Source organism: Camelus dromedarius, chromosome 23, assembly GCF_036321535.1.
Source record: "Camelus dromedarius isolate mCamDro1 chromosome 23, mCamDro1.pat, whole genome shotgun sequence".
Lineage (NCBI taxonomy): Eukaryota > Metazoa > Chordata > Mammalia > Artiodactyla > Camelidae > Camelus > Camelus dromedarius.
Window position 1 is genome coordinate 20,650,222 of NC_087458.1, and position 15,814 is coordinate 20,666,035.

At 35.6% G+C, this 15,814-nt stretch overlaps 1 protein-coding gene across 5 annotated transcripts in view; it reads left to right on the forward strand.

Moving 5' to 3' along the window:
- The window catches only part of RABGAP1L (RAB GTPase activating protein 1 like), a 563,496-nt gene that overhangs the window by 357,854 nt on the left and 189,828 nt on the right, over nt 1-15,814 (forward strand). The gene's annotated exons all lie outside the window — the stretch shown is intronic.

Below are 15,814 nucleotides of genomic sequence, written 5' to 3' on the forward strand. Positions count from 1 at the left end.
GTCTTAATGTAAAAAGCTGGAGTAAGACTCAAAGGTATAAGCCTAATATAATCTATACAGTTTTGTATTACTGTATTGCTATTTTAACACAGAGTTTCCTCTTTCTTTAAAGAAGACTCTGACTCTTTTATCACCTTAGGAACTAGAAATTTAATTATAAAAATGAGATTTAAAAGATAAAAAGATAAAACATACAAACTATATAAAGCATCACTGTTATTTCTCAGCCTTCTGCAGCACTAACCGTTTCATTTGCAAGCATAGCTGGGCTTCACTCTTCAAAGGTTCCAGGTGACAGTTGCCCAGTGTTTGAGGATTGCAGGGTGTTTTGTGAGTGTGTAAACTTTTAGAACACTTGTAACATATTTTGATAAAGAAAGGTTGAGTGACTTGCTGAGGGTCACAGAATAAGTCCCTAAATTGCGAATATTACAACAGCCAGAGAACCTGATTGATGACATATTAATTCTCCTATTTGTTTTACTTACCAATCAGTTCTTAAAATGCCTATTTAAATTAAACCTAAAGGAAGAAACAGAATTAGGAGCCAAAACCTTATTCACAATCAAAATGGTGTGATCACAGTAAACACAAAGCAAATTAGGGCATTTGTACTCAAAACTCTACTTTGCCTGATTATCTGAATTGGTGCGGTGAACAGTTCTGATTCCTCTAATTTAGTTCAATACTCTTTGAAAATAAAAACCAAATTCATATCTGTTAGTTCTGTAATCTTAAAACAAGGTGATACTAAACGTTAGTTTTGGTAAATAAATATTTATAGGTCTTATTCATTGCACACTGAGCTGAGTTTAGTATTTCATGGTATTTATAAAAAATAGGAAAGTATAGGGGTATGACATTTTAAGAATTTCATCTTTATATATAGTAACTTGTAAATACTTCTTATTGCTTCATATTTTTTGCTGAATTATCTAATTTCATAGTAGATTGGTCCAATAGTGTTCACTGTAGAATATAATGAAATTCATATGCTTAATCATACCATTTAAATTGGATTTTTCAGTCACTTTTGGTAGAGTAACACTGGGGTGGTGACTTTGTAAAATTGTCTCTAGCTAAATGGTGCCGTACCTGACATTGGAGCACTGCCGCTGGGTCTTCTGGAACCCATATTCATAATTCCTCAGGAAATTTCATCTTGAAGATACTTGAATTTCTGGTATCTGTTGCTAAGAAAGTTAGCAACATTTATGGTAGGGAAAAGAAAAGAAAATTTGTAAGCGTTCTCATCAGTTGTCAACTCTGATTCATAATCACAGTGTTTGAAGATCTTAATGTTCATTAAATTAGTAACAGCATCATAGATGTTACCTGATGTTACTTTTTCTTTCCTTAAACCTGTGCTCTGCAGCTGTTTAAGGAAGTTACATAGCTTTCCAAAATACAGAGCAGGTTACAATCAGCATCATAGTAACCAGGGAAATAAACGATAACTTCCCTTAACAGAGTAAAGTAGCGTTTTAAAATAAACTTTATTGTGAACCCTATTGTAGTATGCTTCAAGATATTCGTTCTTTCCACTAACTCATCTTTGTCAGAGGATTAATTTGCAAAGGAAATTTTTAGATAAACTTTTATTTCCTGCTTGTCTGTGTTTTCTCTTTTCCCTCCTTCTTCTTGTACTTAATAAAATATTTATATCAAAGCTATTCTTTTCATATGTGATAAAATGTTCTACAAGAAGAAATTGTAACATGGTCTTAGATAGAATCCTCCATAGATACTTGTTTTTGTCATATTCTCTCTCTTTTAAGAAAACAATTTAAATATTGATGGTTATGAATTAATGTTTAGATACAAATGGAAGGCTTGGAAATTCTTAGATGGAAAAATGTGGGTTTTTCAAAGTTCCTCATGTATTGTATTGGTCTACAGAGTGTTTTGCCCAAAGATCCTATTGCAAAGTGAGAAAGGCATTGAGCTTGAGATGTTGCTCTTAGAAAGCATATCCTTATTTCATGTTTTCCTAAGCTGAATGCTATTAAGGGTTTCTTCATTCATCCTGAGGTTAAGAGTATGAAGTTAATTAAGTAGCCGAAGAGGGAAGAATTTTAGTAGACTTTGGCAATGCAGTCAGAATCCAGAACTCCCTATTGGTTGATAGTTTTATTTAAAATGTTTACTTAAAGCTGAGTATGTGGTGACTTGGGTTAATCCCTTTGTCTAGTGAGAATGGATGGTGATAGAATTTGAAACTAGAGTTGAAAGTACATTTTCTTATATTGAGATGAATGGAGCTCTGTAGATTGACTTTTAGCCAATAATTGGAATAAAAAAATCTTTTTAAGAACAAAACCTCATATGTTTTATTATCTGCCTCTGTCTGTATGGAGGGATAAGAAAAAAAAAGACTAAAAGTATTAATTACAATGTCAGTTCCATGCTGTTAACACACCACAATTAAAACATTGGTTTTTAAAGAACTTTTTATTGAAGTGTAACAGAATGAAAAGAAATGCACAAAAATTAGTGTAAAACATGATGCTTTTTTAACAAAGCAAACATCTTAAGGTAGCAAATACCCAAAATTCTTTTTAAAAAGCAGAACTTTATCTGCATTTCCTAAGCCCTCCTCCCCATCACTGCCCCCTCAGTCACTGCTCCTCTGAAAAGTAATCATCCTGACTTTTAACACCATAGATTAGTTTTACTTGGTTTTGAATTTTATATAAATAAACAGTCATACAATATAAAATCTTTTCATATAGCTTTTTTACTCATCATTATGTCTGTGAGTCATCCATATAGTGCAAGTAGCCGTTGTTTGTTTGTTCCATTGTGTGAAGACCCTGCAGTTTATTTGTTCTTTCATTCTATTGTTGATGGGCATCTGGGTAGTTTTCAGATTAGGGCAATTATGAATAGTGTTGCTATAAACATTCTTGAACTTACCTTTTCATAAACACGTGTATGCACTTCAGTGGGTACACATCTAGGAGTGAAATTTCTGGGTTAGGGCATAAGTATGTTAGGGCTTTGTAGACGCTACCAAACAGCTTTGCAAAGTATTTTGAACATTGCCTTTTGAGTTGTTTGTATTCAGTAAAAGTCTTCCCTGTGATCAGGGGCAGTTTTCGTTTTATTTTCTTTTGTTTTTTCAGAGGGCAGGTCCTGGATCAGATTAGTGTTCATGAATATGGAACAAAATGAAACTCATTTGGTGACTGAAGTCATTCACTTGATCTCTGAAGTTGCATACAGATGGGAGCTAAGAGCTGGATATAAGACTTTAATCACTTTTGTGCTTATATGAAAGAAGTTACCCAGATGTGGAAAATTCAGCACTGTATTTATTTATAGAAGAAGCAATACAGAGACAGCTTAACATTGAATTTAAGATATTTGATTTTTTAGTTAAAACCTTCTTCACATTACTTTACCAAAGCATGTCTTAGTTTCTTTCTCTGTAAAGTGAAGCTAACAATACCTATCTCCCGGGTTTATTTTAAGAATTAAATGCGATTATGAATATAAAGTGCTTAGCACTCTGTCTGATACATAGTAAATATTCACTTAATAATGTTACCCTCTGTTCTGGTCCATCCACCTGTAGTTGCTTCTCAATTTATTCAGTTAACTAGATGACTTACGGGATTCTTAAGAGAGGGTTAACTAGCTGTTGGTTCTTTATTGCCTTTCTAACCACCTTTGTTTTTCCCTCAGTTGAGATGCTTCTTTGCTAAAACCAACATTTTTGCCATTGACCTTAATAGAAGTTTCTTTCTATTTCTTTTTGACTCGTGAGTCAAGTAGTCCTCCAAAAGTGTTTTTTCTTCCACCTTCTTTCAAAAGACGTAAGGAAAGCAGTCTTTCTTTTAATCTTGACAAGCTAACTGACAGCTGGTGTTTGAAGCTGACTCTTCCCAGATAGTTCAGTTTTTAGAGTATCAAATATATTCAGCTTTATATAGTAACTTGGCATTTCATGAAATATAAGGAAATCATTGACCCTTCAAATTAGAGTGTATTTCCTGCCTCTCCCTCCTTTTTAGGATGATGAGAAAAAAATGACAGTACAGGATATCTGATTAAATATCACCTAATCTAATCCCCCTTTCAGGGCAGTTTTCTGAAACTATTATCTAAATAGATTCATTATATAATATTCTTACTGTTTGCCCCCATTTTCCCCCCTCAAATAATAATACATTGAATTTTTAATTGAGAAATAATTGACATATAATATTGTATAAGCTTGTATCACAATGTATCACAATATGTTGGTTTGATACACTTACCTACTGCACTGTGATTACTACAGTAGAATTAACTAACACCTTTATCAAGTAGCACATTGAATTTAAAGCACATCAAGATGGGCTGATGTTGGGAAGATTAAGAACATAACCGTAAAATTTTCTGAAAACTTTGAGTAGTAATTGGTCATTAGAGAAGGAAAAAATGTTTTGACTGACCAATGAATACTGTATAGGCTATTTTAATGTTTTACTTATCAATAGAAATCTTCAGGACTAGGAAAAAAACTCTCTCTAAAATCTCATTTCTGGATTCTCATATCTTTCCCACTGGCTAGGGTTTTTATGGTTCTCACAGCAGTTGTCTTACAGCTCTTTCTTATGTTTTTGTAAATTTTGACATTACAGAAAGAGGCAGAAACTGTAAGTTAAAAAATGGCAGAAACTTTATCTGTGTTTCCTGTGACTGTGAGAGTAATATTCATTCATTCATTTATTCAACAAATGTTTATTGAACTCTTGCTAAATACTGGGCACCATTCAAGTTTGGGGATACAATAGTAAAGAAAAAGCAGATAAAACTCTTGCCGTCATTAAGTTTTTATCCTTGTGGAAGAGGCAGACAGTAAACAAACCAAGTAGAATATAGAGTATATCAGAGGTGTTAAATAAAATGCTATAGAAAAAGACAAAAGAAGGAAGAGGAATGTGGCAAATCTTAACAGGGTCTTTTGACCATTGTAGAGAATTTAGGTTTTACTGGACTGAGATGGGAAACCACAGGAGGGTTCTGATGGGAAGGACATGCTCTGATATATGTTTTATCCTGACCACTCAGGTTGCACTGTTGAAAAATGACGTGGGGCAAGTTCAAAGGGAGAAGGGGGAGCCAGTCAGGAGGCAGGTGCAGTAATCTGGGTTGCTTGGACCTAGCAGTGGCAGTGGAGGTGGTGAAGTGGTTGAATTCTGGACAGATTTCAAAGGTCGAGAGAACAGGATGTGCTGATGGAGCACCTGGGATAAGTTTTATTGATTATATGTTTTCATTTACTGTAGTGGTGAGAGGAAAGGATGGCTGGTTTTGCAGCTTCTGTGCTTCAGGGATCATCTTGCAGACAGATGTCGTGGAGTAACTGGGGAATGTTACTGTTACATGCTTTGTTCTGGAAATGTTTGGATTACAATTTCTCTGCAATATTTGTGCCAGATGCAGGTTTAGGTGCCCCTGGGAACATTTAAGGTCAATCTTTAAATAAGAAATATAGAGGGTGGAATAATTATGAAAGACAATCAATGAAACATGTTAAACCTAGTACTTTAAAATACAAGCACATATTTACTAGTAAAAATAGAAGTGGTGTTTTACTTCAATAAAATCACACCCACATTACTTTGAAGACTCACTAAGACTTTATATACCTTGAACCTGTTCAGTAACCCATAGTATTTGTTGTTGTGTATTTAGTTCTAATAATCAGAACAGAAATCACTGACTTAAATTGTTGAGTGAGATTTTTTTCCAACAAATATCTTTCAGTTCATCATGAATTGGAATAACTGAAGTTACTTTATACTATTTTTGATTGTAGAAAAACTCCTAGCAGTCAAACTATGTATTAATGGATTGAATAAAATAACTGAACATATTCTGTTATTTTTATGATTAAGTATTTAAAACATGCAAAAGACATACACTGAACTCCTGTGTATCTACCTCTGGTTCAGAAATAAAACAGTACTAACAGCATTAGCTTTGTATTATTATTACCTCTTCCTGACACACCCCTCCCTCCTTTGCCTTCCTCAGAGGAACCATTATACAGAATTCAGTGTTTATCATTCCAATGTATGTCTGTATTTATGCTACATATATATGTATCTCTGAGCAATTTCCAGTTGAACATATTTGGAAAGTATTATTGTACTCATTGGTTTACTAAGTTTACTTGCAAAGTATGTCTTGAAAGCAAAATGTGTCTTCAACCCAGTGTTGTGTCCTATTCAGGAACCTCCTAACTTCCCACTTCAACCCCTTTTATCCCATTATTCTCCGTAGCATCCAGAGAAATTTTCATAAAACCCATATCAGATCCTGTCACTCCTCTGCTGAAAAGCCTCCAGTGGTTTCTCACCAAGCAAAACTCACATTGTTTCAGTTGGTCTGTAATCTTGCCCTTCCTTCCTCCCCCAGTGGTAACCTTGGGTCAGTCTTCTCCTTACTCACTGTACTTCAACACTGCTGTTCGTTTTGTTTCTGGAGCACTTAAGTTATTTTCAGGTTGAAAACATTTGTGTATTCTTTCCCTTCTGCTGAATGTATTCTTTACTCTACCTGGCTAACTCCTTCAAGTCTAAGTTTATATGTTTTTTCCTCTAAGAAGCTTTCTCCGGTCACCCATTCTTAAGTAGTTCACTATTTTTCTTTCTCTGATAAAACCTGTAATGGGTGGTTATTTATTTATTTACTATGTATTACTTTTCAAATGCCTGTTTCTCCTACTGGATTATACGTTTCTGAGAAGAGGAGCCATGTCTCTTCTGTGTAGCACTGTAGACCTAGACAGCTTGTAGGCACAAGTGAAATATTTGTTGATGGAAAATGGGAACAAAGAATTAATGTATAGTTATTTTTACTGTCTTCATGTAAATGTTTTTATGAAATCCTGTAGGCTGAAAAATAACTGTGCATTTGAGTTTTAAGAGAAAAAAATAAATTAATATATTTAGGAATTCCTTCTCTTTTAGTTAAAATATTTTAAGAAACAGAAACCCTAACATAGTAGCTCCAGTGCAGTGGGGGTTTACTGTAAACATAGAGGGAGTCCAGGAAAAGACCTGAGGATGGACAAGTCCTACAGAAACTCCATCACTCATCTGTATAGCTCTCTATCACTCTATGAATTGGATGTTCTCTCTTCTTCCCTTACCTACTTCCTTGTAGCTTTGTTTGTACAGGGCCTAAAATATCTCAGAAATGTCTGCCCATACCTTTCAACTCTAGTATCAACAGTTCTTGACAATCTCTATGTATTTTTAGGATAAAACTCTTGAAGAATAACCTAACTTGTCATGCTCATATTTTAATAAGCTTGCATAGTCATAGGTCACAGATGTGGGTCACCTTAGGCTAGTTGTCCATCTCTTGTCCAGTATCCCGTGATACGGGGTGGTCTTGGGGTGAGTCCCATGACTAACAGCCCACTCAACTGTATGTGGAAGCAGATTTTCTGAGAAGGGTCCTTGGTGGATCTGGAACAACAAAACTTTTCTAGGGTATATTTACTTCATGGGTTGAAATTATTCGTGTTGACTGCTTTCGAATTTGGCATTTGATAAATATTTATTAAATAAAGCTCCAAGGATCAAAAGTGTATTATCCAGCTAGATATTTATTTAAGTAGAATGGGGAGTAGCACAGTTTTAATATAGGGTATAATCTTAAAAATTATGGTCCTCAGGGTTGAGGTGGTAACAGTGTTCCAAGTCATTTTTATGGTATAGTTTTCCAGGTAGGGTTTTCAGTAAAGGTAGCATGTAACTTCCATTTATATGCATTATTTTAATGATTATCTGCAAAGCTATGTAAAGTATTTGAATGCTTCCTATTGCCTGGAAATCGCATTCAGATATAATGAGTCAACCTTGAAATGCACAAAATTATCAGGCTTCTGAAAAACAGGTCATCTTTAGAAGATGGACATTACTTTACCTACTCACCTATCTAGAAATATGATCCAGTTCTTGTCCCAGATCTTATTTCTTTTTCCATTAGGTGTAGTTACTTTTTGTATATGTCTGATAGCCTACTGCATGGAAATTTTGCACATATTCCTTGTTCTGTGAGACCTTTTTTCTTAATATCAGAACAGCATGATGATATAGTATAATATTGAAAGAAAAAAATCTCACTGTTAACTGATTAGTTATAGGTATAGATATGTGGATTAATGGATTAGAAATGAGAGTTCAGAAATGCACATTTTTTGGTAATTGACTTTTGACAAGGGTGCCGAGACAATTCATTGAGGAAAAAATGGTCTTTCCAACAAAGTTGCTGGGATAACTAGATACTGACATACAAAAGAATGAAGTTGTACCTCGACCTCAGACCATACGTAAGGATTAACTCAAAAAATGGATCATAGGTCTAAATGGAAGAGTTAAAACTGTAAAGCTCTTAGAAGAAAACCTAAGTGTAAACCTTTATGACCTTGGATTAGGCAATGGTTTCTTGGATCTGACATTTAAAGCACAAGCAACAAAAGAATGAATAGATAAATTAGATTTCATCAAAATCAAAAACTTCTGTGTTTCAAAGGACACTATCAAGAAACTGAAAAACAACCCACAGAATGAGAGAGAGAATATTTGCAAACCATGTCTGAAAGGAGCTTTGTATCTAGAATAAATAAGGAAGTCTTGTAACTCATCACTAAAAAGACAAATAACCGAATTTAAAAGTAGGCTAAGGATCTGAATAGACGTTTCTCCAAAGAAGATATACAAATGGTTGGTGAGCACATTAAAAGATGCTTGATATCAGGAGTCATCAAGGAAATAACAAACTAAAACCACGGAGAAGGAGCACTTCACACTCACTAGGATAGCTATACTCAAAAAGATGGGCACAAATTAGCTTGGGGAGGATGTAAAGAAACTGAAACCTACGTAAATTGCTGGTGAGAATGTAAAGTCGTACAGTAACTTTGAGAAACAGTTTGGAAAGTCCTCAAGTTCCTCAAAATGTTAAAAATACCATATGACCTAGCAATTATATATATATACCGAGAAGAACTAAGAACTAAGTATGTTTACCAAGAAAATTGTATACTAATGATCATACCAGCATTATTCATGATAACTAAAAGTGGAAACAACCCAAATGTATAACAACTGATGAATGTAGAAGCAAGATGTAGTATAGCCACATAATGGAATGCTATTCAGCTGTTAAGAGGGATAGTGTGCTGTCACCTGCTACAACATGGATGACTGTTGAAAACATCGTGCTAAGTGAAAAAAATCTAGACAAAAAGGGTACATAGTATATGATTTCTATGCATTTATATGCAAATCCATGGAGACAGAAAGTAGATGAGTGGTTGCCAGGAGCTGGGGGAAGAGGGGCTGGGGAGTGCCTGCCAGTGGGTACAAAGTTTCTTTCTAGGGGTGATGAAATGTTCTGGAATTAGTAGGGGTGGCTGTACAATCTTGTGAATATGCTAAAACCCACTGAATCGTACACTTCTAAAGGGTGTGAATTTTATGGTATTTGAATTATATTTCGAAGAAATAACTTGGGAGGTGGGAGAATGCTTGTTAAACATACAAATTCTATAGACCCATCTTAGATTCAAGATTCTTGGAGGATATGACCTTAGAAATCTGCATGTTCAACAAATGTTCCCAAGTTGTAAAATTCCCTAAAGTTTGAGGGATGCCCATTTAATAGTTTTATGTACCTATACATTGAAATGTGTTTGAGCTAAAGGGTGTATACTTTTTGATCATTTTAATCATCATTAGCAGCAGTAGCAAAGAGTTATTGGGGGAACTGCCTTCTGTTCCGTATGGGAGTTATCGAATCATTATAGCCATAGTCCTGTTTCTGGAGGATTGAGAAGAGTGAGATGGGGCAGCGTGAGATAGTGCACTTTTTCATTTCTTAGAATTCATTACTTTGGCACATTCTAGGAAGTAAAATAATAGTTCGAGGTAATGAATTCAGAGGAACACAAAACTTAAGGGAAAATATCCAGCAACGTTTCTGTGCTTGCTGTATTTTTAGTGTTGACTCTGGGGGTAAAAACCTTGGTCTGTTGATTTTTTTCAAGACTGTTTTGGTCGTATGTTACTATGGGTCTATCAACAAAGCCAAGTTGACAGAAAACAGATGTGAACTTTAACAGTTAAACTTCCTCAGCATTAGTATCTGGATCAGTTTTGTCTCATGGCGGTGCGGCAGCTGGACAAATTATGACTTAAAATAGGCAGGTATTTCATTTTGTGAAGAGTAAGATGCAACCTCTTAGTGTTAGCAGTTGTCAAGTAGTGAATAAAATGAATCTGCGTCTTTTTCAGTACACACTATTTGTGAGGCTTATTCAGACTTTCACTAAGCCAGAAAACGATACATGATCACTAACTGCTATATATATGTGTGTCTATATATTTTAAAAAAGAGGTGTGGCTTAATAGTAAATAAATTCTTTGCAGTTGATATCAGGCATTCTTACTCCAACTAAGCCTATTTCTTTCTTTGACAATAGAAATAGGTGATCAAGCTTAAAAGATTCTGCACTTACATAAATGGTTTATTATAACGGTTTTGTTATATATAAGCCCAATATCATGTGGCAGGGCAAATACCTTGGTCATTTAGGGTGTGGGAACATGACTGTGACTGGCGTTCCCACTTCTTTTATCTCATGCTTTCCAGTACTATTAAATGGCTAACAGGAGTCTTCCATGCCTTAACCTGAGGAGACTCTGTTACCAGTCTTTTTCCCCAAAATATGGCCTTTCACATGCTTGTTTATGCTTGTTGTGTGCAAACTGATCCAGGCTGAGCCCTAAGCCAACATTTATTGTGGTCTGTTTTAGGCTAGTCACCATCCTTGATGATTGAGACAAAGAACTAACAGATATTTTTGGAAGGAGACAGGTTGGGGTGATCACATACAAATAAGACAGAAGGACTCTTTTCTTATGTTGAACCATAGGAATTTGCCATTGTTGTAAGTCAAAAATCATTCAATATGGTTCAACCTAATATGTTGAGAATAGTGATACATTATGGATGAGCTCATGTCAACAAGGAACAGTATCCAAACCAGTGTGGGTGGGGTGGGAAGGGGGAGGTTCACTGTTCAGGCCCAGTATTTCTGGGCCATAGTAGTCACTATTTATATAGTAAATGAATGAAGTCCTCTGTGATATCCTTTTGACACATTTATTGAGTATCTATTATGTGTCTGACAGTTTCCCAAACTCAAAGCTTTTTTAAAGCTGCATATTATATATTAAAATTCAATTTGTATTTTTCATTTTGCTCCACAGTAGGGCCAGAGCTATTTTAGTATATATTTTTTTTCTTCAAATGTTTAAGTAAAAATTGTTTGTCCAAGGAGATGTAGCATATTAGCTTTGACTTTAACCCTCCTCACACGTAGCTCACCGCTACCTCAGATTTGGCATCTGCTGTCTGGGAAGCACAGTTATATAAATGGGAAGCCACTGAAACTCTAAATCAAGGTAATGTCATGGCGAAATAGATGTTTTAGAAAAGTAATTCTGGGAGAACTGAAATAGTTGTATAATATCAATTGACATGTATTCAGTGAAAATTAGACATTAAGAATGAATGCTGACGTTGTGGACTGTGACTTTTATAAGTCTGTCCTCTACATTTGCTCCTTTTATCTTTTGCAGTAAGTATACATTTGTGAGTATGTGGTGTAATGCCAAACTGTCTAACAGCACTACATTTTTGTGGAATTATGAGGGAGGGAACTCATTATACAGTGTATGCAAATTTTTTAAATCAGATTTTTATAGCCTTTTCTTTGGTGTGGTTTCTTATATTTGGGCGGGACAAGAATTCATAAAATACGTTAGTTAGTGTGTTGCATTGTGTCAGCAGGATAACTAGATTCTTAAAGGTTAGATTATTAAAGATTTATATGAGTCTAAAAGGACTCATGAGTAATTAGCTTTCAAAAGCATTGAAAAGGAGTGAAAAGTAGACAACTGTCTAATTCCAAATAGGAATATGAGACAGACTAGTACTTACAGCAGCTAGGAGGATGCCAGGAAAGCCAAAAAAGGAGCAGCACACGCTTGCAAGTTGTTTTGAAGTGAGGCTTTGTCTTTTGTCTCTAAAAATAAGAGCTAATAATGTATCAATTCAACATTTAGGGGACTAGAGAGACTCACAAAAGGGAAGTGTCTTATCCATTCATCCAGTCATTCACTTATTTAATAAATATTGAACACCTAACAGATATCATGGTTAATAGAACAAACATTATCTTTCCATCCATGGAGCCAAAAGCCTAATGAGCAGACAAATATAAATAAATACAAAAACATACGTGATTATACATTTTGATAAATGTTATAAAGGGAAAGTACAGGCTGCCTCAAGATTTTGTAATAAATGAGCCTATTTTAGATTAGGGTTTCAGGAGTGGTCTTTCTGAGTGAGTAGCATTTGGAGCTAAGATCTGAGAGATGAGTAGGAGAATTCCCAGTGTTGGGGGGCGGAGTGCACGTGTGAGGCTTTCCGGTGGGAGGAACTAAAATAAAGCCAGAACTTCTAGATCACACAGGGCAGTTGGCCAAGAGGTAGATGGACCCAAATAATAAAGAGCTTGGCAGCCATGTTGAGGAGGACACGGGATTTCGTTCCAAGTGTAGTGAGAAGCCACTGAAAATCTTTAAGCTTGGAATTGCATGGTCTGATCTGAGTGTTTCAGAGAGGGGTATGGCTGTTATGAATGAACTTAAGGGGCATAAGGAGACCAGGGAGACCAGTTAGAGACTACTAACCACATGAGAGCTGATGGTAGTTAGTTGAAAGTGTCAGCAGAGGACATGAAGGGCGGTGGGTGAATTCATATTTCAGGAAAGAGGCCGTGGTTGTTATTAAGGGCATGGTTAAGAACTGGAGGGCCCTTTGATGGATTCTGACAGCTCAATGAGAAACAATGATGTAGAGTAGAACAGGATTGAATTGAACCAGAAAAGAATGCCAACCTAGAGCCAAGAGCATTTTGTGAAATGAGTTTTCATTTTTCCTTTATTTATTGTTTGGATGTAAAATGAACTTGTACAAATGAAGGTCAAAGATGTCTGTAAGTTACTCTTAAGAAGTATTATGGCCGTATTTTACCCAGGAAAAATACCTGTCTGGAACAGTGGAAAACATCACCCTCTTCCTAAAGCATCGCATACCTAGTTTAAAGGTTGAGAAAGAGGAGAATATTGTAGGAAATTTTTCCGATGAATTGTTGTTTTTAACTTCTGAAAACATGGTCTCCTGTTTTCTCCCCCACACGTTTTCTGTTTGGAAAAAGAGATTTAATGGAATTTAGACTTACAAGTTGGAAGCATCGATAATGTATAACCTTTTATATCCCTTTTTATCTTTTAACCTTTCATTTTCATTCTATAACTTTCATAGGGATTGTGTCTATGGAACCTCTTTTCTATCTTTGCAGAAAGATAATTCAGATGCTTTATGCTCCCAGGAATGAAATAGCTTCTGAAGAAATGTCTCTTTGCTTGCTGGCTTGCTGGGTCAAAGAAAGAAAGAGTTCACTTACACTCTTCGTTTTGATTTAGCATGCCTCTCAGGTTTTTATTGTGTTCTGGGACAGTGCTTGGGAGCATTTGGAGTCAAAGAAAAGAACTGTGATATGGTTTGGTGGCAAAAAAAAAAAAAAAAAAAAAAATCTGCATGAGCTGTAGTTGACAATACCACAAATTATCTTTATTGATTGAAATCAGTTTTGAAGATATAATAATTATTTTATGGTCCTTAATTTGCATATTAGATTTGTTTGTTTATTAATTTAGCACCTTCAGTTTTCCCTTTGAATTCTTATCCTTCCAGAAATCTTCCCTGGGTTGGGGTTTCATGTTAGGATTCATGTTATGATTAATAGAGGCTAACACCTCTATTAATAAGCTCTATTTATAAATTGATTTGCAGCAGATTTTTTATAAAGTAGGATACCTCCCTCTGTTATTTCCTTGCACGATTTTTGATCAGCAAGGCTGGATCAAAAGTAACTTCCTCATCTAAAGTGAACTGTCAAAATGAAGTCTTTTAAATTACCTGTCACTATTATAAAACTAATCAGAAAATTTGAGTTATTTTTGAAAAGATATCAATTTTGACAGCTTGACCTTTATGACTTTTTTCGTCATTCTTTCACTGATGCATAGTGCCATCTGCTGTTCGTGGGAAGATTATATTTTGAATCACTAGGCAGAACAGATACATAACGTGTAAAAGAAAAATGCAAAAATAGATGTGATGGAAAAATGCAGGAGTGTGGCCTGTGGTTTACTTGCTTAATTTTTATGTACAATCATTTTTTAAAATCTGATTATCTCTCGTATTCACATGAATCATAAGACTTAGTATTCATTATATTCCGTCCGAATTTTGTTTTCTTGCTCATCTACCTGAGGTTTCCTCTTAGAGTAGCACGGTGCTTAACCAGAGTTAGTAACTGGCAGACGTGTATTTGTTGGCTGATTAAGTCCCACCTGGTTTTTTTTTTGTGACTGCACTGGGCACCTTTTCTGAAATCCTTCTCCTGATCATTGGTGTAGAAGCAGCGTAAGATTAGGAGTGAGAAAGACCTGGTTTCCCAGCCAGGCACTGCTGCTTACAGGCTGTTCAGCCTCCAGCAAATCATTTCACTTCTCAGCACCTCTGTTCCCTCCTCAGTAAAAAGAAGATAATAATGCCTATCTTTTAGAGTTGTTGTGAGGATTAAATGAAATAATACTTGTATGCCTGACACAGTCCTTTCTTTTCATTAAAATGTTATTATGTTCAGGTTCAGTGAGGTTCCTTTTTACCTTATTTTAAAGACACCTCTGTCAAGAGTCAGAGTTTGTTATTATAAAATCTTTCGGAAGGAACTCTCACAAGTGGGTATCAAAGTGTATTATGCATTTGAATCACCTGATGATCCTATTTAAATGCCAGTTCAGACTCCAGCTGGCGGTTCTAGGATCCACACCCTGAGAGCCTGCACATGTGTCTCACTCATAGGTGATGCCTCCACAGAGCACACTTTTATAGCAAGGCTGTAGAGAACAACAGACAAAAAAAAAACCCAGTAAAGATCCTGGTTGTCCTTTTCCCACAGTTAATCTCATGTACCAGTCATCGGAATTACATTTCTTTATAGAGAAGGAAAGGAACCCAGAGTCTCTCTCCAGAAGACCTTGCAGACTAATTCCTTATTCTCCACTCTCAGCAGTAACGTTGTTTAGAAAATTATATTCAAGCCTTAATCACCTATTGCCCGAGCACTGTGACCTCCGCGCGCTGTAACCTCCACAGACTCAGTTGGAACCAGTTCAAAGTTGAACGACAACTTTTATTTCTGTTTGTCATTTGTTACCCATCCACTTTGTCTTTAAAAGTTTACAGCATTAAATAATGAAAAGCTAAGCACAGTAGTTTACTAACTCACTATAAATTCTAGAACAATGACTTGACTCAAAGAAGACTTTTTTTGGTGTGCTGAATATACAGTGCTTCTGTCTTGATGTTTGGATTCCCCCCACCCACTGGTTGATTGTATTTAACCCTGCATACTCAGTGCACCAGTGTGGGTTCACCAGGATATACTGTCTGTCTACCTATTCTCTGAGGAAGAAATACCTCTGATTTTCCCAGCCATAGGGCTGTTCACACCTGAGGGGTCATCTATCCCAGTCACACAGTTTCAGTCCTAAAGGAAATTGAAATAGGCATAAAGTAAATTTTGCTTTGAGGCATATAAGTTTGATTTTAAAAGTGAAAATTATTGCCTAGAGAGTAATTTAATGGGCAGAACCTTTTTTCC